Raw genomic sequence first — 23154 nt, 5'->3', positions numbered from 1 at the left:
GCTGGGACTGTCTGGAGTGGGGTTCACACCCTGCACCTTCTGACTTCACTCGCTGGGACTGTCTGGAGTGGGGTTCACACCCTGCACCTTCTGACTCCACTCGCCGGGACTGTCTGGAGTGGGGTTCACACCCTGCACCTTCTGACTCCACTCACCGGGACTGTCTGGAGTGGGGTTCACACCCTGCACCTTCTGACTCCACTTGCTGGGATTGTATGGAGTGGGGTTCACACCCTGCACCTTCTGACTCCGCTCGCTGGGACTGTCTGGAGTGGGGTTCACACCCTGCACCTTCTGACCCCACTCGCCGGGACTGTCTGGAGTGGGGTTCACACCCTGCACCTTCTGACCACACTCACCAGGACTTTCTGGAGTGGGGTTCACACCCTGCACCTTCTGACTCCACTCGCCGGGACCATCTGGAGTGGGGTTCACACCCTGCACCTTCTGACTCCACTCGCTGCGACTGTCTGGAGTGGGGTTCACACCATGCACCTTCTGACTCCACTCGCTGGGACTGTCTGGAGTGGGGTTTGAACCCTGCACCTTCTGACACCTCTCACTGTGACAGTCTGGAGTGGGGTTTAATCCCTGCACCTTCTGACTTCACTCGCCGGGACTGTCTGGAGTGGGGTTTGAACCCTGCACCTTCCGACCCCACTCGCTGGGACTGTCTGGAGTGGGGTTCACACCCTGCACCTTCTGACTCCTCTCGCTGGGACTGTCTGGAGTGGGGTTTGAACCCTGCACCTTCTGACCCCAATTGCTGGGACTGCCTTGAGTGGGGTTCACACGCTGCACCTTCTGACTCCACTCACCGGGACTGTCTGGAGTGGGGTTCACACCCTGCACCTTCTGACTCCACTTGCTGGGACTGTCTGGAGTGGGGTTCGCACCCTGCACCTTCTGACTCCGCTCGCTGGGACTGTCTGGAGTGGGGTTTGAACCCTGCACCTTCTGACTCCACTTCCTGGGACAGTCTGGAGTGGGGTTCACACCCTGCACCTTCTGACTCCAATCGCCGGGACTGTCTGGAGTGGGGTTTGAACCCTGCACCTTCTGACTCCACTCACCGGGACTGTCTGGAGTGGGGTTTGAACCCTGCACCTTCTGACTCCACTCGCCGGGACTGTCTGGAGTGGGGTTCACACCCTGCACCTTCTGACTCCACTCGCCGGGACTGTCTGGAGTGGGGGTCACACCCAACACCTTCTGACCCCACTCCCCGGGACTGTCTGGAGTGGGGTTCACACCCTGGACCTTCTGACTCCACTCGCTGGGACTGTCTGCAGTGGGGTTCACACCCAGCACCTTCTGACTCCACTCGCTGGGACTGTCTGGAGAGGGGTTCACACCCTGCACCTTCTGACTGCACTCGCTGGGACTGTCTGGAGTGGGGTTTGAACCCTGCACCTTCTGACTCCACTCGCTGGGACTGTCTGGAGTGGGGTTCACACCCTGCACCTTCTGACTGCACTCGCTTGGACTGTCTGGAGTGGGGTCACACCCTGCACCTTCTGACCCCACTCACTGGGACTGTCTGGAGTGGGGTTCACACCCTGCACCTTCTGACTCCACTCACCGGGACTGTCTGGAGTGGGGTTTGAACCCTGCACCTTCTGACTCCACTCGCTGGGGCTGTCTGGAGTGGGGTTTGAACCCTGCACCTTCTGACTCCACTCACCGGGACTGTCTGGAGTGGGGTTCACACCCTGCACCTTCTGACTCCACTCGCCGGGACTGTCTGGAGTCGGGTTCACACCCTGCACCTTCTGACTCCGCTCGCCGGGACCATCTGGAGTGGTGTTCACACCCTGCACCTGCTGACTCCACTCGCTGGGACAGTCTGGAGTGGGGTTCACACCATGCACCTTCTGACTCCACTCGCTGGGACTGTCTGGAGTGGGGTTTGAACCCTGCACCTTCTGACACCTCTCACTGGGACAGTCTGGAGTGGGGTTCAATCCCTGCACCTTCTGACTCCACTCGCCGGGACTGTCTGGAGTGGGGTTCACACACTGCACCTTCCGACCCCACTCGCTGGGACTGTCTGGAGTGGGGTTCACACCCTGCACCTTCTGACTCCTCTCGCTGGGACTGTCTGGAGTGGGGTTCACACCCTGCACCTTCTGACCCCAATTGCTGGGACTGCCTTGAGTGGGGTACACACCCTGCACCTTCTGACTCCACTCACCGGGACTGTCTGGAGTGGGGTTCACACCCTGCACCTTCTGACCCCACTTGCCGGGACTGTCTGGAGTGGGGTTCACACCCTGCACCTTCTGACTCCACTCGCTGGGACTGTCTGGAGTGGGGTTCACACCCTGCACCTTCTGACCACACTCGCCGGGACCATCTGGAGTGCTGTTCACACCCTGCACCTTCTGACTCCACTCGCTGGGGCTGTCTGGAGTGGGGTTTGAACCCTGCACCTTCTGACACCTCTCACTGGGACAGTCTGGAGTGGGGTTCAATCCCTGCACCTTCTGACTCCTCTCGCTGGGACTGTCTGGAGTGCGGTTTGAACCCTGCACCTTCTGCCCCACTCACTGGGACTGTCTGGAGTGGGGTTCACACCCTGCACCTTCTGACTGCACTCGCCGGGACTGTCTGGAGTGGGGTTCACACCCTGTACCTTCTGACCCCACTCGCTGGGACTGTCTGGAGTGGGGTTCACACCCTGTACCTTCTGACCCCACTCGCTGGGACTGTCTGGAGTGGGGTTCACACCCTGCACCTTCTGACCCCACTCGCCAGGACTGTCTGGAGTGGGGTTCACACCCTGTACCTTCTGACCCCACTCGCTGGGACAGTCTGGAGTGGGGTTCACACCCTGCAACTTCTGACTCCGCTCGCCGGGACTGTCTGGAGTGGGGTTCACACCCTACAACTTCTGACTCCTCTCGCTGGGACAGTCTGGAGTGGGGTTCACACCCTGCACCTTCTGACTCCACTCGCCGGGACCATCTGGAGTGCTGTTCACACACTGCACCTTCTGACTCCACTCGCTGGGGCTGTCTGGAGTGGGGTTTGAACCCTGCACCTTCTGACACCTCTCACTGGGACAGTCTGGAGTGGGGTTCAATCCCTGCACCTTCTGACTCCTCTCGCTGGGACTGTCTGGAGTGCGGTTTGAACCCTGCACCTTCTGCCCCACTCACTGGGACTGTCTGGAGTGGGGTTCACACCCTGCACCTTCTGACTGCACTCGCCGGGACTGTCTGGAGTGGGGTTCACACCCTGTACCTTCTGACCCCACTCGCTGGGACTGTCTGGAGTGGGGTTCACACCCTGCAACTTCTGACTCCGCTCGCCGGGACTGTCTGGAGTGGGGTTCACACCCTGCACCTTCTGACCCCACTCGCCGGGACTGTCTGGAGTGGGGTTCACACCCTGCACCTTCTGACCACACTCACCAGGACTGTCTGGAGTGGGGTTCACACCCTGCACCTTCTGACTCCACTCGCTGGGACTGTCTGGAGTGGGGTTTGAACACTGCACCTTCCGACCCCACTCGCTGGGACTGTCTGGAGTGGGGTTCACACCCTGCACCTTCTGACTCCTCTCGCTGGGACTGTCTGGAGTGGGGTTCACACCCTGCACCTTCTGACTCCACTCGCTGGGACTGTTTGGAGTGGGGTTTGAACCCTGCACCTTCCGACCCCACTCGCTGGGACTGTCTGGAGTGGGGTTCACACCATGCACCTTCTGACTCCACTCGCTGGGACTGTTTGGAGTGGGGTTTGAACCCTGCACCTTCCGACCCCACTCGCTGGGACTGTCTGGAGTGGGGTTCACACCCTGCACCTTCTGACTCCTCTCGCTGGGACTGTCTGGAGTGGGGTTCACACCCTGCACCTTCTGACCCCACTCCCCGGGACTGTCTGGAGTGGGGTTCACACCCTGCACCTTCTGACTCCACTCGTCGGGACTGTCTGGAGTGGGGTTCACACCCAGCACCTTCTGACTCCACTCGCTGGGACTGTCTGGAGTGGGGTTCACACCCTGCACCTTCTGACTGCACTCGCTGGGACTGTCTGGAGTGGGGTTCACACCCTGCACCTTCTGACTGCACTCGCTGGGACTGTCTGGAGTGGGGTTTGAACCCTGCACCTTCTGACTCCACTCGCTGGGACTGTCTGGAGTGGGGTTCACACCCTTCACCTTCTGACTGCACTCGATTGGACTGTCTGGAGTGGGGTTCACATGCTGCACCTTCTTACCCCACTCACTGGGACTGTCTGGAGTGGGGTTCACACCCTGCACCTTCTGACTCCACTCACCGGGACTTTCTGGAGTGGGGTTTGAACCCTGCACCTTCTGACTCCACTCGCTGGGACTGTCTGGAGTGGGGTTTGAACCCTGCAGCTTCTGACTCCACTCGCTGGGACTGTCTGGAGTGGGGTTCACACCCTGCACCTTCTGACTCCACTCGCTGGGACTGTCTGGAGTGGGGATCACACCCTGCACCTTCTGACTCCACTCGCCGGGACTGTCTGGAGTCGGGTTCACACCCTGCACCTTCTGACTCCGCTCGCCGGGACCATCTGGAGTGGTGTTCACACCCTGCACCTGCTGACTCCACTCGCTGGGACAGTCTGGAGTGGGGTTCACACCATGCACCTTCTGACTCCACTCGCTGGGACTGTCTGGAGTGGGGTTTGAACCCTGCACCTTCTGACACCTCTCACTGGGACAGTCTGGAGTGGGGTTCAATCCCTGCACCTTCTGACTCCACTCGCCGGGACTGTCTGGAGTGGGGTTCACACACTGCACCTTCCGACCCCACTCGCTGGGACTGTCTGGAGTGGGGTTCACACCCTGCACCTTCTGACTCCTCTCGCTGGGACTGTCTGGAGTGGGGTTCACACCCTGCACCTTCTGACCCCAATTGCTGGGACTGCCTTGAGTGGGGTACACACCCTGCACCTTCTGACTCCACTCACCGGGACTGTCTGGAGTGGGGTTCACACCCTGCACCTTCTGACCCCACTTGCCGGGACTGTCTGGAGTGGGGTTCACACCCTGCACCTTCTGACTCCACTCGCTGGGACTGTCTGGAGTGGGGTTCACACCCTGCACCTTCTGACCACACTCGCCGGGACCATCTGGAGTGCTGTTCACACCCTGCACCTTCTGACTCCACTCGCTGGGGCTGTCTGGAGTGGGGTTTGAACCCTGCACCTTCTGACACCTCTCACTGGGACAGTCTGGAGTGGGGTTCAATCCCTGCACCTTCTGACTCCTCTCGCTGGGACTGTCTGGAGTGCGGTTTGAACCCTGCACCTTCTGCCCCACTCACTGGGACTGTCTGGAGTGGGGTTCACACCCTGCACCTTCTGACTGCACTCGCCGGGACTGTCTGGAGTGGGGTTCACACCCTGTACCTTCTGACCCCACTCGCTGGGACTGTCTGGAGTGGGGTTCACACCCTGTACCTTCTGACCCCACTCGCTGGGACTGTCTGGAGTGGGGTTCACACCCTGCACCTTCTGACCCCACTCGCCAGGACTGTCTGGAGTGGGGTTCACACCCTGTACCTTCTGACCCCACTCGCTGGGACAGTCTGGAGTGGGGTTCACACCCTGCAACTTCTGACTCCGCTCGCCGGGACTGTCTGGAGTGGGGTTCACACCCTACAACTTCTGACTCCTCTCGCTGGGACAGTCTGGAGTGGGGTTCACACCCTGCACCTTCTGACTCCACTCGCCGGGACCATCTGGAGTGCTGTTCACACACTGCACCTTCTGACTCCACTCGCTGGGGCTGTCTGGAGTGGGGTTTGAACCCTGCACCTTCTGACACCTCTCACTGGGACAGTCTGGAGTGGGGTTCAATCCCTGCACCTTCTGACTCCTCTCGCTGGGACTGTCTGGAGTGCGGTTTGAACCCTGCACCTTCTGCCCCACTCACTGGGACTGTCTGGAGTGGGGTTCACACCCTGCACCTTCTGACTGCACTCGCCGGGACTGTCTGGAGTGGGGTTCACACCCTGTACCTTCTGACCCCACTCGCTGGGACTGTCTGGAGTGGGGTTCACACCCTGCAACTTCTGACTCCGCTCGCCGGGACTGTCTGGAGTGGGGTTCACACCCTGCACCTTCTGACCCCACTCGCCGGGACTGTCTGGAGTGGGGTTCACACCCTGCACCTTCTGACCACACTCACCAGGACTGTCTGGAGTGGGGTTCACACCCTGCACCTTCTGACTCCACTCGCTGGGACTGTCTGGAGTGGGGTTTGAACACTGCACCTTCCGACCCCACTCGCTGGGACTGTCTGGAGTGGGGTTCACACCCTGCACCTTCTGACTCCTCTCGCTGGGACTGTCTGGAGTGGGGTTCACACCCTGCACCTTCTGACTCCACTCGCTGGGACTGTTTGGAGTGGGGTTTGAACCCTGCACCTTCCGACCCCACTCGCTGGGACTGTCTGGAGTGGGGTTCACACCATGCACCTTCTGACTCCACTCGCTGGGACTGTTTGGAGTGGGGTTTGAACCCTGCACCTTCCGACCCCACTCGCTGGGACTGTCTGGAGTGGGGTTCACACCCTGCACCTTCTGACTCCTCTCGCTGGGACTGTCTGGAGTGGGGTTCACACCCTGCACCTTCTGACCCCACTCCCCGGGACTGTCTGGAGTGGGGTTCACACCCTGCACCTTCTGACTCCACTCGTCGGGACTGTCTGGAGTGGGGTTCACACCCAGCACCTTCTGACTCCACTCGCTGGGACTGTCTGGAGTGGGGTTCACACCCTGCACCTTCTGACTGCACTCGCTGGGACTGTCTGGAGTGGGGTTCACACCCTGCACCTTCTGACTGCACTCGCTGGGACTGTCTGGAGTGGGGTTTGAACCCTGCACCTTCTGACTCCACTCGCTGGGACTGTCTGGAGTGGGGTTCACACCCTTCACCTTCTGACTGCACTCGATTGGACTGTCTGGAGTGGGGTTCACATGCTGCACCTTCTTACCCCACTCACTGGGACTGTCTGGAGTGGGGTTCACACCCTGCACCTTCTGACTCCACTCACCGGGACTTTCTGGAGTGGGGTTTGAACCCTGCACCTTCTGACTCCACTCGCTGGGACTGTCTGGAGTGGGGTTTGAACCCTGCAGCTTCTGACTCCACTCGCTGGGACTGTCTGGAGTGGGGTTCACACCCTGCACCTTCTGACTCCACTCGCTGGGACTGTCTGGAGTGGGGATCACACCCTGCGCCTTCTGACCCCACTCGCTGGAACTGTCTGGAGTGGGGCTTGAACCCTGCACCTTCTGACTGCACTCGCTGGGACTGTCTGGAGTGGGGTTTGAACTGTGCACCTTCTGACTCCACTCGCTGGGACTGTCTGGAGTGGGGTTCACACCCTCCACCTTCTGACTCCACTCGCCGGGACTGTCTGGAGTGGGGTTTGAACTGTGCACCTTCTGACTCCACTCGCTGGGACTGTCTGGAGTGGGGTTTGAACTCTGCACCTTCTGACTCCACTCGCTGGGACTGTCTGGAGTGGGGTTCACATCCTGCACCTTCTGACTCCACTCGCTGGCTCTGTCTGGAGTGGGGTTCACATGCTGCACCTTCTTACCCCACTCACTGGGACTGTCTGGAGTGGTGTTCACACCCTGCACCTTCTGACTCCACTCGCCGGGACTTTCTGGAGTGGGGTTTGAACCCTGCACCTTCTGACCCCACTCGCCGGATCTGTCTGGAGTGGGGTTCACACCCTGCACCTTCTGACTCCCCTCGCCGGGACCATCTGGAGTGGTGTTCACACCCTGCACCTTCTGACTCCACTCGCTGGGACTTTCTGGAGCGGGGTTCACACCCTGCGCCTTCTGACTCCTCTTTCTGGGACTGTCTGGAGTGGAGTTTGAACCCTGCACCTTCTGACCCCACTCGCTGGGACTGTCTGGAGTGGGGTTCACACCCTGCACCTTCTGACCCCAATTGCTGGGACTGCCTTGAGTGGGGTACACACCCTGCACCTTCTGACTCCACTCCCCGGGACTGTCTGGAGTGGGGTTCACACCCTGCACCTTCTGACTCCACTCACCGGGACTGTCTGGAGTGGGGTTCACACCCTGCACCTTCTGACCCCAATTGCTGGGACTGCCTTGAGTGGGGTACACACCCTGCACCTTCTGACTCCACTCACCGGGACTGTCTGGAGCGGGGTTCACACCCTGCACCTTCTGACCCCAATTGCTGGGACTGCCTTGAGTGGGGTACACACCCTGCACCTTCTGACTCCACTCGCTGGGACTGTCTGGAGTGGGGTTTGAACCCTGCACCTTCTGACTCCACTCGCCGGGACTGTCTGGAGTGGGGTTCACACCCTGCACCTTCTGACTCCACTCACCGGGACTGTCTGGAGTGGGGTTCACACCCTGCACCTTCTGACTCCACTCGCTGGGACTGTCTGGAGTGGGGTTTGAACCCTGCACCTTCTGACTCCACTCGCCGGGACTGTCTGGAGTGTGGTTCACACCCTGCACCTTCTGACTCCACTCCCCGGGACTGTCTGGAGTGGGGTTCACACCCTGCACCTTCTGACTCCACTCGCCGGGACTGTCTGGAGTGGGGTTCACACCCAGCACCTTCTGACTCCACTCGCTGGGACTGTCTGGAGTGGGGTTCACACCCTGCACCTTCTGACTGCACTCGCTGGGACTGTCTGGAGTGGGGTTCACACCTTGCACCTTCTGACTGCACTCGCTGGGACTGTCTGGAGTGGGGTTCACACCCTGCACCTTCTGACTTCACTCGCTGGGACTGTCTGGAGTGGGGTTCACACCCTGCACCTTCTGACTCCACTCGCCGGGACTGTCTGGAGTGGGGTTCACACCCTGCACCTTCTGACTCCACTCACCGGGACTGTCTGGAGTGGGGTTCACACCCTGCACCTTCTGACTCCACTTGCTGGGATTGTATGGAGTGGGGTTCACACCCTGCACCTTCTGACTCCGCTCGCTGGGACTGTCTGGAGTGGGGTTCACACCCTGCACCTTCTGACCCCACTCGCCGGGACTGTCTGGAGTGGGGTTCACACCCTGCACCTTCTGACCACACTCACCAGGACTTTCTGGAGTGGGGTTCACACCCTGCACCTTCTGACTCCACTCGCCGGGACCATCTGGAGTGGGGTTCACACCCTGCACCTTCTGACTCCACTCGCTGCGACTGTCTGGAGTGGGGTTCACACCATGCACCTTCTGACTCCACTCGCTGGGACTGTCTGGAGTGGGGTTTGAACCCTGCACCTTCTGACACCTCTCACTGTGACAGTCTGGAGTGGGGTTTAATCCCTGCACCTTCTGACTTCACTCGCCGGGACTGTCTGGAGTGGGGTTTGAACCCTGCACCTTCCGACCCCACTCGCTGGGACTGTCTGGAGTGGGGTTCACACCCTGCACCTTCTGACTCCTCTCGCTGGGACTGTCTGGAGTGGGGTTTGAACCCTGCACCTTCTGACCCCAATTGCTGGGACTGCCTTGAGTGGGGTTCACACGCTGCACCTTCTGACTCCACTCACCGGGACTGTCTGGAGTGGGGTTCACACCCTGCACCTTCTGACTCCACTTGCTGGGACTGTCTGGAGTGGGGTTCGCACCCTGCACCTTCTGACTCCGCTCGCTGGGACTGTCTGGAGTGGGGTTTGAACCCTGCACCTTCTGACTCCACTTCCTGGGACAGTCTGGAGTGGGGTTCACACCCTGCACCTTCTGACTCCAATCGCCGGGACTGTCTGGAGTGGGGTTTGAACCCTGCACCTTCTGACTCCACTCACCGGGACTGTCTGGAGTGGGGTTTGAACCCTGCACCTTCTGACTCCACTCGCCGGGACTGTCTGGAGTGGGGTTCACACCCTGCACCTTCTGACTCCACTCGCCGGGACTGTCTGGAGTGGGGGTCACACCCAACACCTTCTGACCCCACTCCCCGGGACTGTCTGGAGTGGGGTTCACACCCTGGACCTTCTGACTCCACTCGCTGAGACTGTCTGCAGTGGGGTTCACACCCAGCACCTTCTGACTCCACTCGCTGGGACTGTCTGGAGAGGGGTTCACACCCTGCACCTTCTGACTGCACTCGCTGGGACTGTCTGGAGTGGGGTTTGAACCCTGCACCTTCTGACTCCACTCGCTGGGACTGTCTGGAGTGGGGTTCACACCCTGCACCTTCTGACTGCACTCGCTTGGACTGTCTGGAGTGGGGTCACACCCTGCACCTTCTGACCCCACTCACTGGGACTGTCTGGAGTGGGGTTCACACCCTGCACCTTCTGACTCCACTCACCGGGACTGTCTGGAGTGGGATTTGAACCCTGCACCTTCTGACTCCACTCGCTGGGGCTGTCTGGAGTGGGGTTTGAACCCTGCACCTTCTGACTCCACTCACCGGGACTGTCTGGAGTGGGGTTCACACCCTGCACCTTCTGACTCCACTCGCCGGGACTGTCTGGAGTCGGGTTCACACCCTGCACCTTCTGACTCCGCTCGCCGGGACCATCTGGAGTGGTGTTCACACCCTGCACCTGCTGACTCCACTCGCTGGGACAGTCTGGAGTGGGGTTCACACCATGCACCTTCTGACTCCACTCGCTGGGACTGTCTGGAGTGGGGTTTGAACCCTGCACCTTCTGACACCTCTCACTGGGACAGTCTGGAGTGGGGTTCAATCCCTGCACCTTCTGACTCCACTCGCCGGGACTGTCTGGAGTGGGGTTCACACACTGCACCTTCCGACCCCACTCGCTGGGACTGTCTGGAGTGGGGTTCACACCCTGCACCTTCTGACTCCTCTCGCTGGGACTGTCTGGAGTGGGGTTCACACCCTGCACCTTCTGACCCCAATTGCTGGGACTGCCTTGAGTGGGGTACACACCCTGCACCTTCTGACTCCACTCACCGGGACTGTCTGGAGTGGGGTTCACACCCTGCACCTTCTGACCCCACTTGCCGGGACTGTCTGGAGTGGGGTTCACACCCTGCACCTTCTGACTCCACTCGCTGGGACTGTCTGGAGTGGGGTTCACACCCTGCACCTTCTGACCACACTCGCCGGGACCATCTGGAGTGCTGTTCACACCCTGCACCTTCTGACTCCACTCGCTGGGGCTGTCTGGAGTGGGGTTTGAACCCTGCACCTTCTGACACCTCTCACTGGGACAGTCTGGAGTGGGGTTCAATCCCTGCACCTTCTGACTCCTCTCGCTGGGACTGTCTGGAGTGCGGTTTGAACCCTGCACCTTCTGCCCCACTCACTGGGACTGTCTGGAGTGGGGTTCACACCCTGCACCTTCTGACTGCACTCGCCGGGACTGTCTGGAGTGGGGTTCACACCCTGTACCTTCTGACCCCACTCGCTGGGACTGTCTGGAGTGGGGTTCACACCCTGTACCTTCTGACCCCACTCGCTGGGACTGTCTGGAGTGGGGTTCACACCCTGCACCTTCTGACCCCACTCGCCGGGACTGTCTGGAGTGGGGTTCACACCCTGTACCTTCTGACCCCACTCGCTGGGACAGTCTGGAGTGGGGTTCACACCCTGCAACTTCTGACTCCGCTCGCCGGGACTGTCTGGAGTGGGGTTCACACCCTACAACTTCTGACTCCTCTCGCTGGGACAGTCTGGAGTGGGGTTCACACCCTGCACCTTCTGACTCCACTCGCCGGGACCATCTGGAGTGCTGTTCACACACTGCACCTTCTGACTCCACTCGCTGGGGCTGTCTGGAGTGGGGTTTGAACCCTGCACCTTCTGACACCTCTCACTGGGACAGTCTGGAGTGGGGTTCAATCCCTGCACCTTCTGACTCCTCTCGCTGGGACTGTCTGGAGTGCGGTTTGAACCCTGCACCTTCTGCCCCACTCACTGGGACTGTCTGGAGTGGGGTTCACACCCTGCACCTTCTGACTGCACTCGCCGGGACTGTCTGGAGTGGGGTTCACACCCTGTACCTTCTGACCCCACTCGCTGGGACTGTCTGGAGTGGGGTTCACACCCTGCAACTTCTGACTCCGCTCGCCGGGACTGTCTGGAGTGGGGTTCACACCCTGCACCTTCTGACCCCACTCGCCGGGACTGTCTGGAGTGGGGTTCACACCCTGCACCTTCTGACCACACTCACCAGGACTGTCTGGAGTGGGGTTCACACCCTGCACCTTCTGACTCCACTCGCTGGGACTGTCTGGAGTGGGGTTTGAACACTGCACCTTCCGACCCCACTCGCTGGGACTGTCTGGAGTGGGGTTCACACCCTGCACCTTCTGACTCCTCTCGCTGGGACTGTCTGGAGTGGGGTTCACACCCTGCACCTTCTGACTCCACTCGCTGGGACTGTTTGGAGTGGGGTTTGAACCCTGCACCTTCCGACCCCACTCGCTGGGACTGTCTGGAGTGGGGTTCACACCATGCACCTTCTGACTCCACTCGCTGGGACTGTTTGGAGTGGGGTTTGAACCCTGCACCTTCCGACCCCACTCGCTGGGACTGTCTGGAGTGGGGTTCACACCCTGCACCTTCTGACTCCTCTCGCTGGGACTGTCTGGAGTGGGGTTCACACCCTGCACCTTCTGACCCCACTCCCCGGGACTGTCTGGAGTGGGGTTCACACCCTGCACCTTCTGACTCCACTCGTCGGGACTGTCTGGAGTGGGGTTCACACCCAGCACCTTCTGACTCCACTCGCTGGGACTGTCTGGAGTGGGGTTCACACCCTGCACCTTCTGACTGCACTCGCTGGGACTGTCTGGAGTGGGGTTCACACCCTGCACCTTCTGACTGCACTCGCTGGGACTGTCTGGAGTGGGGTTTGAACCCTGCACCTTCTGACTCCACTCGCTGGGACTGTCTGGAGTGGGGTTCACACCCTTCACCTTCTGACTGCACTCGATTGGACTGTCTGGAGTGGGGTTCACATGCTGCACCTTCTTACCCCACTCACTGGGACTGTCTGGAGTGGGGTTCACACCCTGCACCTTCTGACTCCACTCACCGGGACTTTCTGGAGTGGGGTTTGAACCCTGCACCTTCTGACTCCACTCGCTGGGACTGTCTGGAGTGGGGTTTGAACACTGCAGCTTCTGACTCCACTCGCTGGGACTGTCTGGAGTGGGGTTCACACCCTGCACCTTCTGACTCCACTCGCTGGGACTGTCTGGAGTGGGGATCACACCCTGCGCCTTCTGACCCCACTCGCTGGAACTGTCTGGAGTGGGGCTTGAACCCTGCACCTTCTGACTGCACTCGCTGGGACTGTCTGGAGTGGGGTTTGAACTGTGCACCTTCTGACTCCACTCGCTGGGACTGTCTGGAGTGGGGTTCACAGCCTCCACCTTCTGACTCCACTCGCCGGGACTGTCTGGAGTGGGGTTTGAACTGTGCACCTTCTGACTCCACTCGCTGGGACTGTCTGGAGTGGGGTTTGAACTCTGCACCTTCTGACTCCACTCGCTGGGACTGTCTGGAGTGGGGTTCACATCCTGCACCTTCTGACTCCACTCGCTGGCTCTGTCTGGAGTGGGGTTCACATGCTGCACCTTCTTACCCCACTCACTGGGACTGTCTGGAGTGGTGTTCACACCCTGCACCTTCTGACTCCACTCATTGGGACTGTCTGGAGTGGGGTTGACACCCTGCACCTTCTGACTCCACTCGCCGGGACTGTCTGGAGTGGGGTTCACACCCTGCACCTTCTGACTCCACTCGCCGGGACTGTCTGGAGTGGGGTTCACACCCTGCACCTTCTGACCCCAATCGCTGGGACTTTCTAGAGTGGGGTTCTTACCCTGCACCTTCTGACCCCAATCGCTGGGACTGTCTGGAGTGGGATCACACCCTGCACGTTCTGACTCCTCTCGCCGGGACTTTCTGGAGTGGGGTTCACACCCTGCACCTTCTGACCCCAATTGCTGGGACTGTCTGGAGTGGGGTTCACACTCTGCACCTTCTGACTCCACTCGCTGGGACTGTCTGGAGTGGGGTTCACACCCTGCACGTTCTGACCCCACTCGCCGGGACTGTCTGGAGTGGGGTTCACACCCTGCACCTTCTGACTCCACTTGCTGGGACTGTCTGGAGTGGGGTTCACATGCTGCACCTTCTGACTCCACTTGCTGGGACTGTCTGGAGTGGGGTTCACACCCTGCACCTTCTGACTGCACTCGCTGGGACTGTCTGGAGTGGGGTTCACACCCTGCAGCTTCTGACTGCACTCGCTGGGACTGTCTGGAGTGGGGTTCACATGCTGCACCTTCTGACTCCACTCGCTGGGACTGTCTGGAGTGGGGTTTGAACCCTGCACCTTCTGACTCCACTCGCTGGGACTGTCTGGAGTGGGGTTCACACCCTGCACCTTCTGACTGCACTCGTTGGGACTGTCTGGAGTGGGGTTCACACCCTGCACCTTCTGACTCCACTCGCTGGGACTGTCTGGAGTGGGGTTTGAACCCTGCAGCTTCTGACTCCACTCGCTGGCTCTGTCTGGAGTGGGGTTCACATGCTGCACCTTCTTACCCCACTCATTGGGACTGTCTGGAGTGGGGTTGACACCCTGCACCTTCTGACTCCACTCGCCGGGACTGTCTGGAGTGGGGTTCACACGCTGCACCTTCTGACCCCACTCACCAGGACTGTCTGGAGTGGGGTTCACACCCTGCACCTTCTGACCCCACTCGCTGGGGCTGTCTGGAGTGGGGTTCTTACCCTGCACCTTCTGACCCCAATCGCTGGGACTTTCTAGAGTGTGGTTCACACCCTGCACCTTCTGACTCCACTCGCCGGGACTGTCTGGAGTGGGATCACACCCTGCACGTTCTGACCCCACTCGCCGGGACTTTCTGGAGTGGGGTTTGAACCCTGCACCTTCTGACCCCACTCGCCGGGACTGTCTGGAGTGGGGTTCACACTCTGCACCTTCTGACTCCACTCATTGGGACTGTCTGGAGTGGGGTTCACACTCTGCACCTTCTGACTCCACTCGCCGGGACTGTCTGGAGTGGGGTTCACACCCTGCACCTTCTGACTCCACTCGCTGGGACTGTCTGGAGTGGGGTTCACACGCTGCACCTTCTGACCCCACTCGCCGGGACTGTCTGGAGTGGGGTTCACACTCTGCACCTTCTGACTCCACTCGCCAGGACTGTCTGGAGTGGGGTTCACACCCTGCACCTTCTGACTCCACTCGCTGGGACTGTCTGGAGTGGGGTTTGAACCCTGCACCTTCTGACTCCACTCGCCGAGACAGTCTGGAGTGGGGTTCACACCCTGCACCTTCTGACTTCACTCGCTGGGACTGTCTGGAGTGGGGTTCACACCCTGCACCTTCTGACTCCACTCGCCGGGACTGTCTGGAGTGGGGTTCACACCCTGCACCTTCTGACTCCACTCGCTGGGACTGTCTGGAGTGCGGTTTGAACCCTGCACCTTCTGACTCCTCTCGCTGGGACAGTCTGGAGTGGGGTTCACACCCTGCACCTTCTGACCCCACTCGCCGGGACTGTCTGGAGTGGAGGTTGCACCCTGCACCTTCTGACCCCAGTCGCTGGGACTGTCTGGAGTGGGGTTCACACCCTGCACCTTCTGACCCCACTCGCCGGGACTGTCTGAAGTGGGGGTTGCACCCTGCACCTTCTGACCCCAGTCGCTGGGACTGTCTGGAGTGGGGTTCACACCCTGCACCTTCTGACTCCACTCGCCGGGACTGTCTGGAATGGGGTCCACATCCTGCATCTTCTGACTCCACTCGCCGGGACTGTCTGGAGTGGGGTTCAATCGCTGCACCTTCTGACTCCACTCACTGGGACGGTCTGGAGTGGGTTTCACACCAGGCACCTTCTGACCCCACTCGCCAGGACTGTCTGGAGTGAGGTTTGAACCCTCCACCTTCTGACCCCACTCGCTGGGACTGTCTGGTGTGTGGTTTGAAGCCTGCACCTTCTGACCCCACTCGCCGGGGCTGTCTGGATTGGGGTTCACACCCTGCAACTTCTGACCCCACTCGCCGGGGCTGTCTGGATTGGGGTTCACACCCTGCACCGAATGACCCCACTCGCTGGGGCTGTCTGGAGTGGGGTTCACACCCTGCACCTTCTGACCCCACTCGCTGGGGCTGTCTGGAGTGGGGTTCACACCCTGCACCTTCTGACTCCACTCGCCGGGACTGTCTGGAGTGGGGTTCACATGCTGCACCTTCTTACCGCACTCACTGGGACTGTCTGGAGTGGGGTTCACACCTTGCACCTTCTGTCTCCACTCGCCGGGACTGTCTGGAGTAGGGTTTGAACCCTGCACCTTCTGACTCCACTCGCCGGGACTGTCTGGAGTGGGGTTCACACGCTGCGCCTTCTGACCCCACTCACCAGGACTGTCTGGAGTGGGGTTCACACCCTGCACCTTCTGACTGCACTCGCTGGGACTGTCTGGAGTAGGGTTTGAACCCTGCACCTTCTGACTCCACTCGCCGGGACTGTCTGGAGTGGGGTTCACACCCTGCACCTTCTGACTCCACTCGCTGGGACTGTCTGGAGTGGGGTTCACACCCTGCACCTTCTGACTCCACTCGCTGGGATTGTCTGGAGTGGGGTTCACACCCTGCACCTTCTGACTCCACTCACCGGGTCTGTCTGGAGTGGGGTTCACACCCTGCACCTTATCACCCCACTAGCCAGGACTGTCTGGAGTGGAGTTCACACCCTGCACCTTCTGACTGCACTCACTGGGACTGTCTGGAGTGGGGTTCACACCCTGCACCTTCTGACTGCACTCGCTGGGACTGTCTGGAGTGGGGTTTGAACCCTGCAGCTTCTGACTCCACTCGCTAGCACTGTCTGGAGTGGGGTTCACATGCTGCACCTTCTTACCCTACTCACTGGGACTGTCTGGAGTGGGGTTCACACTCTGCACCTTCTGACTCCACTCGCCGGGACTGTCTGGAGTGGGGTTCACACGCTGCACCTTCTGACTCCACTCGCTGGGACTGTCTGGAGTGGGGTTTGAACCCTGCACCTTCTGACTCCACTCGCTGGGACAGTCTGGAGTGGGGTTCACACCCTGCACCTTCTGACTCCACTCGCCGGGACAGTCTGGAGTGGGGTTCACACCCTGCACCTTCTGACTCCACTCGCCGGGACTGTCTGGAGTGGGGTTCACACGCTGCACCTTCTGACCCCACTCGCCGGGACTGTCTGGAGTGGGGTTCACACTCTGCACCTTCTGACTCCACTCGCCGGGACTGTCTGGAGTGGGGTTCACACCCTGCACCTTCTGACTCCACTCGCTGGGACAATCTGGAGTGGGGTTTGAACCCTGCACCTTCTGACTCCACTCGCTGGGACTGTCTGGAGTGGGGTTTGAACCCTGCACCTTCTGACTCCACTCGCTGGGACAGTCTGGAGTGGGGTTCACACCCTGCACCTTCTGACTCCACTCGCCGGGACAGTCTGGAGTGGGGTTCACACCCTGCACCTTCTGACTCCACTCACTGGGACTGTCTGGAGTGGGGTTCACACCCTGCACCTTCTGACCCCAATCGCTGGGAATGTCTGGAGTGGGGTTCAAATGCTGCACCTTCTGACTCCACTCGCTGGGACTGTCTGGAGTGGGGTTCACACCCTGCACCTTCTGACCCCACTCGCCGGGACTGTCTGGAGTGGGGGTTGCACCCTGCACCTTCTGACCCCAGTCGCTGGGACTGTCTGGAGTGGGGTTCACACCCTGCACCTTCTGATTCCACTCGCCAGGACTGTCTGGAGTGGGGTTCACACGCTGCACCTTCTGACCCCACTCACCAGGACTGTCTGGAGTGGGGTTCACACCCTGCACCTTCTGACCCCACTCGCTGGGACTGTCTGGAGTGGGGTTCACACCCTGAACCTTCTGACTCCACTCGCCGTGACTGTCTGGAGTGGGGTTCACACACTGCACCTTCTGACTCCACTCGCCGTGACTGTCTGGATTGGGGTTTGAACCCTGTACCTTCTGACTCCACTCACCGGGACTGTCTGGAGTGGGGTTTGAACCCTGCACCTTCTGACTCCACTCGCTGGGACAGTCTGGAGTGGGCTTCACACCCTGCACCTTCTGACTCCACTCGCTGGGACTGTCTGGAGTGGGGTTCACACCCTGCATCTTCTGACTCCACTCGCTGGGACTGTCTGGAGTGGGGTTCACACCCTGCACCTTCTGACCCCACTCGCCGGGACTGTCTGAAGTGGGGGTTGAACCCTGCACCTTCTGACCCCACTCGCCGGGACTGTCTGGAGTGGGGTTCACACCCTGCACCTTCTGACCCCAGTCGCTGGGACTGTCTGGAGTGGGGTTCACACCCTGCACCTTCTGACTCCACTCGCCGGGACTGTCTGGAATGGGGTCCACATCCTGCATCTTCTGACTCCACTCGCCGGGACTGTCTGGAGTGGGGTTCAATCGCTGCACCTTCTGACTCCACTCACTGGGACGGTCTGGAGTGGGTTTCACACCAGGCACCTTCTGACCCCACTCGCCAGGACTGTCTGGAGTGAGGTTTGAACCCTCCACCTTCTGACCCCACTGGCTGGGACTGTCTGGTGTGTGGTTTGAAGCCTGCACCTTCTGACCCCACTTGCCGGGGCTGTCTGGATTGGGGTTCACACCCTGCACCTTCTGACTCCACTCGCTGGGATTGTCTGGAGTGGGGTTCACACCCTGCACCTTCTGACTGCACTCGCCGGGACTGTCTGGATTGGGGTTCACACCCTGCACCTTCTGACCCCACTCGCCGGGACTGTCTGGAGTGGGGTTCACACCCTGCACCTTCTGACTCCACTCGCCGGGACTGTCTGGAGTGGGGTTCACATGCTGCACCTTCTTACCGCACTCACTGGGACTGTCTGGAGTGGGGTTCACACCTTGCACCTTCTGTCTCCACTCGCCGGGACTGTCTGGAGTGGGGTTTGAACCCTGCACCTTCTGACGCCACTCGCTGGGACTGTCTGGAGTGGGGTTTGAACCCTGCACCTTCTGACTCCACTCGCTGGGACTGTCTGGAGTGGGGTTCACACCCTGCACCTTCTGGATCTACTCGCTGGGACTGTCTGGAGTGGGGTTCACACCTGCACCTTCTGACTCCACTCGCTGGGACTGTCTGGAGTGGAGTTTGAACCCTGCACCTTCTGACTCCACTCGCTGGGACTGTCTGGAGTGGGGTTTGAACCCTGCACCTTCTGACTCCACTCACTGGGACTGTCTGGAGTGGGGTTCACACCCTGCACCTTCTGACTCCACTCGCTGGGACTCTCTGGAGTGGGGTTCACACCCTGCACCTTCTGACTCCACTCGCCGGGACTGTCTGCAGTGGGGTTCACACCCTGCAGCTTCTGACTCCACTCGCTGGGACTGTCTGGAGTGGGGTTCACACCCTGCACCCTCTGACCCCACTCGCTGGCACTGTCTGGAGTGGGGTTCACACCCTGCACCTTCTGACTCCACTCGCCGGGACTGTCTGGAGTTGGGTTTGAACCCTGCACCTTCTGACCCCACTCGCTGGGACTGTCTGGAGTGGGGTTCACACCCTGCACCTTCTGACTCCACTCACTGGGACTGTCTGGAGTGGGGTTTGATGTAAGAAAAAGGAGTCTCACACATCAAGTAACCTTAAAGTAAGCTTTGAGCAACTTATAATCACACTATATACAAGAGAGGTCTTCACCATGCCTCTGGTAGAAGCCCCTTACAATACTAAGCAGTTCAGTATTTATACCAGTCCAACAGGAAGTGACGCGTGACAGGAAGTGATGTATGTACAAAGTTCATAGTTCACAGTTCACAGTTCACAGGAAGTGACACATAACTTCCCGGAAGTTATCATTATTATCACATTCTTCCCTCCTGCAGGATTAGAAGGCTGTGGTCTTCCTTTTGTTCCACAGCCGCCGAACGAGGAAGAGTCGCACCCGTTTGGGTTCCCATCGTAGAGGGTCGCTGGTCCGCTTACATGCGGTTGGCCATTGGTCAGAGTCTGTGTGGCCTGGATTACCCTGTGAAGGGTCGGGGAGATCATGGCTTCGTGTACGAGCCCCAATAGGTTCAAAGTCGGTCTGCCTCTGTTCAGAGGGAGGTGCAGAGCTGGTCTGTGGCGGATCAGTACTTTCGTGCGCGGTACTGGGAGGGTCGCAACTTTGAGTACGGGGTTCTACCTGCACCAAGCTAGTTGGTGTCCGATCAGGATCCTGGAGAGGGGTACCCGATAGGTTCCAAGAATTTCCTGGTAAAATACCATCACCCGATGTCCCACTAGGTCCTGGTGGGCAGGGAGCCAGATCCCGTAATGATACGGTAGATTCTCGGCCGTCGGGATATCGTATGTTTGCATAGGTGGGGTTGGCATCGGTTAGTTCGACCTCGTCTATGAGAGGGTCATTTTTAGACGTCCGAACGTATCTTCGGAGTAGAACAGGTCCAGGAGTAGTTAGCCATGACGGGAGTGATGTCCCATGAGATGAGCGACGCTGGAATCCAAAGAACCGCTCATGAGGTGTAGTATTTGTGGCTGCAGAAAGAAGGGACCGTATAGAGTGCAATGCATCCGGAAGCACTGCTTCCCATTGCTGATCTGGTAGGCCCCGAGGTCTTAAAGCAAGACGTACGGAATTCCAGATGATACCGTTATACCTCTCTACCTGCCCATTTCCGATGGGATGGTATGGTGTTGTTTTGCTTGTAGCAACTCCCCGTTCTGAGAGGTAGTCCTTGAGTTCCCTTGACATAAAGGATGGACCCCGATCTGAGTGAATATAAGCCGGCATGCCACAGAGAGAAAATACCCGCTCAAGGCAGCAGATTATTGTGGACGCCAGCATATTGGAGCAGGGGAAGGCAAACGGAAAACGTGAATATTCATCAATCATGGTGAGCAAATATGTGTTCCGAGTGGAAGAGGGCACTGGGCCCTTAAAATCGATGCTAAGTCGTTGCATCGGTTGGGTTGCGTGTATGAGCATACCATCTGAGGGGCGGAAGAACTGAGGTTTTAATTCCGCACAAAGCCGGCATTCTGAGCATATTTTCTTTACATCTCCAGTAGAAAAAGGGAGATTCCGTGATCGTACGAAATGTAGCATGCGCGTAACGCCAGGATGACACAATCCATTATGGACATCTATGAGGGTGTCCGGGGCCACATTCTCCTTGCCAGGTCGATAGTGAATGGTATAACCAAAAGAGGCCAGTTCCATCCTCCAAAGTTGTATTTTATTATTCTTAATTTTGGTTCGTTTTCGATTATCGAGCATGAAGGCGACTGATCGTTGGTCCGTGATCAATGTAAAGTGCTGGCGAGCTAGAAAATGGTTCCACTTCTGTACTGCCTCTATGATGGCTGTGGCTTCCTTCTCAACTGGAGGATAATGTAGCTCGGCACCTTGTAAGGTCCTGGACATAAATGCTACAGGACGACCTTCCTGATTTAGAGTAGCCGAGATCGCCACCTCCGAGGCATCACATTCGACTATGAAAGGGAGATTCTCATCGATGGAGTGAAGAGCCGCTTTCTCCAACTGTTTTTTGAGAAGGTTAAAGGCTGCAACAGCCGCTGTTTCCAATGGAAATGATCTAGCATGCAGCAAGGGTTGGATTTTGTCTGAAAAATGAGGAATCCATTTAGCGTAGTATGCAAACAGACCGAGAGCCCGACGTAAAGAAGCCGGATTCTTAGGTGACGGGAGCTCTTGGAGCGGGCGAAGTCTTTCTGGGTCTGGCTTAATGATACCATTGCCTATGCAGTAGCCAAGGATGTTGATGATCGGTTGCGACTCAACAGACTTAGATTCATTCAAGGTTAAGTTACGGCGATGGAGGGCATCCCGAAATTTTTGGAGGTTGGCGTCGTGTTCCTGTTGATCGTGACCTGCAATAGTAATGTTATCAAGATAGGGAAAAGTGTCCCTTAGGTTTTCCTGTTTAACCAGGCCATCCATTGCCCGTTGGAAGACAGCCACTCCATTAGTAACCCCGAATGGGAGGCGACGAAATTGCTACAGCCGTCCATTAGCCTCAAAGGCCATGCACTGCTTATCTGAGACCTTCAAGGGTACCTGATGATAGGCACTTTTTAAATCGTAAGTTGAGAACACTTTGTATTCGGCCAGTTTATTAACCATATCATCAATGCGTGGCAATGGGTAGGCGTCCAAGTCAGTATATTGATTGATGGTTTGCGAATAATCAATGCATAGTCGTTGTTTGTGAGGTTTTAGAGGGTTCTTGACAATGACGACTTGAGCCCGCCAGGGTGACGAACATGGTTCAATGATATCCTCTGCTAGAAGTCGAGAGATTTCAGCCTCAATAAAAGATTGGTCTTCCTGATTAAAGCGCCGCGATTTCGTTATTATTGGTTTGCATCGAGGTGGAATACTGGCAAATAATGAGGGTTCATCAAGTGAAGCTGCTGATAATGCACAAAACGGTAATTTAGACGGTATATTAGAAATAGTAAGTCCAGGTTTGGATCCGCCGAACTCAATGGTGAGTTTCTTATGCTGTTTTTGGAAATCCAGCCCTAAGAGGAGATCACTACATAAGTCCTTGAGCACCGAAAGTCGGGTGGAGGGATACAGGCGACCATTAAGTGTCATATCAACAACACAAAAGCCGGAGGTTCTGGTATTAAGTGATGACTGAGCCATCGCAATTGCCTGGTCCGATGGGAAGACATGTAGTTTCAATTTCGCAACAATCTGTTCTTTAATGAAACTATCAGTACTTCCTGAGTCAATTAAGGCATCTAAGGTATGCCCTTTAATTGAAACTTTTGTAGCTGCATGAAACAGGTTCTGTGGGCAAGCAGCTGTAATTGGTGTCATTGCACAGAGAGTGGCTGAAACTCTCGGTGTGCTTCTTCGGGAGAGAGCTCGAGAGGAAGCTTGATAGGTCCTAGCTGGAGCATCTTGATAGGCCCTAATTGGGGCAGTTCGGTAGGCCTTAGCTGGATAGGCCCTCGTAGAGGCTCTTGATTGGCAAACTTTTGCAAAGTGTCCTTTTTTTTGCAATGACTGCAGATCGCATTGCGAGCAGGGCAGAATTTCCTAGGGTGAAAAGAATCTCCACAAAAGAAGCATTCCTTCCTAGATTGCCAAGAGGCTGCTAAAGTGGGGTCATCCTCCTCTTCTTCATC

This window comes from Somniosus microcephalus, chromosome 10 (genome assembly GCF_052327205.1).
Source record: "Somniosus microcephalus isolate GS21.2 chromosome 10, FLI_Smic_1.0, whole genome shotgun sequence".
Lineage (NCBI taxonomy): Eukaryota > Metazoa > Chordata > Chondrichthyes > Squaliformes > Somniosidae > Somniosus > Somniosus microcephalus.
This window is presented reverse-complemented; position numbering follows the sequence as displayed.